Source organism: Cebus imitator, unplaced genomic scaffold (assembly GCF_001604975.1).
Source record: "Cebus imitator isolate Cc_AM_T3 unplaced genomic scaffold, Cebus_imitator-1.0 Scaffold2, whole genome shotgun sequence".
Lineage (NCBI taxonomy): Eukaryota > Metazoa > Chordata > Mammalia > Primates > Cebidae > Cebus > Cebus imitator.
This window is the reverse complement of record NW_016107317.1, coordinates 2,154,485-2,158,414: the sequence shown is the minus strand read 5'-3', so window position 1 is coordinate 2,158,414 and position 3,930 is coordinate 2,154,485.

Below are 3,930 nucleotides of genomic sequence, written 5' to 3'. Positions count from 1 at the left end.
TCCATCCCTTTAATTTTTTTGAGGCAGAGTCTCACTCTGTCGCCAGGCTGGAGTGCAGTGGCACGATCTCCACTCACGGCAACCTTCCCCTCCTGGGTTCAAGTAATTCTTCTGCCTCAGCCTCCCGAGTAGCTGGGACTACAGGCGTGCGACCAGCTAATTTTTTTATTTTTAGTAGAGATGGAGTTTCACCATGTTGGCCAGGATGATCTCAATCTCTTGACCTTGTGATCTGCCTGCCTTGGCCTCTTAAGTGCTAGGATTATAGGTGTGAGCCACTATGCCAGGTTCATCCCTTTATTTTGGGCTTTTTTGTGTCTTTGCCTGTGAGATGGGCGTGAATACAGCACATAGGTGGGTCTTGATTCTTTATCTAATTTGCCAGTTTGTGTCTTTTAATTAGGGCATTTAGCCCATTTACATTTAAGGTTAATATTGTTATGTTTGAATTTGAGCCTGCCATTTTGATGCTAGCTGGTTGTTTTGCCCATTAGTTATGCAGTTTCTTCATAGTGCCAATGGTCTTTACAGTAATTTGGTATATTCTTGCAGTGGCTGGCACTGGTTATTCCTATCCATGTTTAGTGCTTCTTTCAGGAGCTCTTGTTAGACAGGCCTGGTGGTGACAAAATCTCTCAGCAGTTGTTTGTCCATAAAGGATTTTATTTCTCCTTTGCTTATGAAGCTTAGTTTGGCTGGACGTGAAATTCTGGGTTGAAAAATCTTTTCTTTAAGGATGTCGAATTGTCCCCACTCTCTTCTGGCTTGTAGGGTTTCTGCTGAGAAATCACTTGTGACTCTGATGGGCTTCCCTTTGTGGGTAGTCTGACCTTTCTCTTTGGCTGCCCTTAGCATTTTTTCTGGTGAATCTGACAATTGTGTGTCTTGGGATTGTTCTTCTCTAGAAGTATCTTTTTGGTGTTCTCTGTATTTTCTGAGTTTGAATGTTGGCTTGCCTTGCTAGGTTGGGGAAGTTCTTCTGGATAATATCCTAAGAGTGTTTTCCAACTTGGTTTCATTCTCCCCGTCACTGTCAGGTACACCCATCCAAATGTAAGTTTATATTTTGGGAGGCAAAGCAGTGAGACTGGAAGGAAATTGATTCCTCATTGTCATCAGTAAAACTCATCTCACTTATGTGCTTTCCAGGTCATGAGCAACACGTCTCACCTATTGTTAAAGCCATTTGGGGTTTCAATTACTTTTAACTGCCTGATTGGAGCAGGAAATATGAGAATTTTGGTGGTATAAATGGACTACATGGAGAGGATGAGAATAAATGAAGGAAATAATAAGTGAATAAAAAAGTGATTCTGAACAGGTAGGCTACTGTATTAGTTTCCCAGGACTGCTGTAACAAATTAGCACAGACTGGATGACTTAATGCAACAGAATTTTATATTCTCATCAGCGTTCTAAAAGCCAGAAGTCCAAAATCTAGGCAGGGTTGGTTCCTCCTGATGACTCTGAGGGGAGGATCTGTTCCTTGCCTCTGTTCTAGGTTGCCAGCAATCCTTGGAGTTCCTTTGCTTGTAGCTGTGTCACTCCAGTCTTTGTGTGTGCCATTTATGTGGCCTTCCTTCTTGTGTGTGTTGACATAGATTTCTTATAAGGACTCTATTCATTGGATTTAGGATGCATCCAAATCCAGTAAGACCTTATCTTGACTAATTACATCTGTAAAGATCCTATTTCCAAATAAGCTCCCATTCTGAGTTCTGGGCAGACCTGAATTTCTGAGGGACACTATTCAATCCAGTACAGCTATAACTTGCAGTGTTTATTCCCCCAACAGATACTTATTGTCTGCTGTGTGCTAGACTCTGGGTTAGTCAGCAGGGATAGTGTGAACAAGACAGATGTGACATGTGATTTATATAGAGCTTACAGTTCTTTCAGTCCAGTACAGAAGACAAATATTAGGCAAATGGTTACAAGCGTAATACAAATTACAAAAGAGGGAGCACTGGGTGCGAGGGTATCATGTGAGAAGAGACCTAAACCATCTGAGGTGGGAGTGGTAAGGGTGGCCAAAAAGGTCTCCTTGTGTAAGGGACATCTAAGCTAAAACCAAGCAGAAAGTAGGTATTAGCTCAGTGAAGAGTATAAAGACCAGATTATTACGAATAAGTGCGGTGTATGAGAATCTGCATTTTTAACAAGCACTTCAGCAATGTGCTCACATGCTGGACTTTGAGAACCTTTGCTCTGGGACCTCAGCTGACCCAAATTAGATCCCTGTCTCCCCAGCAACCGCCCACAAAAAAGACCACTCCTCCTCTGCCCTCTCACTCAGCCCTGTGAGCCAGACCAGGGTGGGGACACCCCTGAGAACTGGGCTCCCTACCTACTGGGACACTTGGGCCCCCTTCCCACCACTGTGCTGAATCAACTAAATAAAACACATGGCTTATATCTGGTTTAGATTTTTCTCCTCCTTCAGTGAGCATTTTCCAACTTTTCCCTGCCTCCAACTCTGTTCTATTTTCTGCCACATAGCAAGCCTATTGCTCTGCATTTCAGTTGATAATTTATTTGCCATTGAATTGCAGAAGTTCACCTTTCTCTTAAAAACATCTTAAGTATATGTTGCACTCATTCAATGTTTCATATGAAGAAAACATGTTAACATTTTCTTCATTTCTCATCTTCATCAACAGAAAGTTTTTAAAAACAGCATCTTTCCTTTAGAAGAGGAGATAGAGATAGTCCAGAACAACAATTCCCAAATATCCAACTGAAAAAAAATTTTAACAAGATTTGGGGCTGTTTCTCGGGAATGCTAGTCAATTCTTACCCCATGATTCCTTTGCAAGGCTGATGAAACTGATATTTAAGCTGATAATGATCAGAGATTTTAGAACTTTAAAGGCCTTGGAGGTCACTGAAATTCTGAAAGACCATCATCTCTTTTATTTTACAGTTGAGGAAAATTAAAACTGAAGGAGGTAAGGTGAGTTACACAGTCTCACCAGATAACTCAAAATTCCTCCTATTCTTCAAGACCTGTTATTTTATTTTCAATGACTTAGATTCTCCACCTTACTTGATAGCTAGGCTACTTATGCCTGGGCCACACGCTCAAGGTTTCGTCTCCTAATTTGTTGCCATTTAACCCACAAGAAACCCAGTGCCCTCCTCACGCAGTGGCCCAGGTCTCGGAGAAATGAGGGTCACCCCGCATATCTGAACTAGGGAACCGGCCCCAACACCAGAGCTCTGGCTTCTGAGTCTTTTTCAAAAGGTTATACATGCCTTAGACACACAGAAAAAAAAAATTTAAAGCCGTTTTCATTCGTTGTCTCTAGTCTAAAAATAGGGTGACAGAGGGATCGTGGGATAAGCAGCCGGAGCAGGGAAGAGTCGGTTGCCACAGTAACCAATGAGCCATTTCGCCGCATTTGCCTTGACTGTGTGATTTCTGGGATGTTTTTTCCCCTTTCCTTCTCTTGTGCGTGGGGGTGGGGGTAGGTGGTGGGGGCATTTTTAGATTATATAATGTGGAACCAGATTCCTTACCTCCGGAGTCAACCCGTCTTCATGAAATTGCTATTCCCTTTTATATTTCCCTCCCACTGCAAACAGCCTAGGTTCAGTTGGCTTTTGCTGGGGACCAAGAGAAAAGATTAGGATCACACCCACCTCTAAGTACAGTAGTACCTTTCTTAAATACCTCTCTGATTTTTGACAACTTAGCTTCATAGAAATATTTCTTGCCTTTGCCCCCTTCCCCCGAGTCAGGTGCTCAAATGTCACAGGCTCCAGGATCCCACTGGGAGACTACCGGGGCTCTCCCTGTCCCAGAGGAAAGAGGGGTGGCTCTACCTGTGGTTGCAGTCTGCAAAGTTTGCTCTGAGGCTGACCTGGTTCTCTTGCCTCAAGAGAGCACCTCTCTCTCTCTCTCTCTTTTTCCTTTTTTTTTTTTTTTTT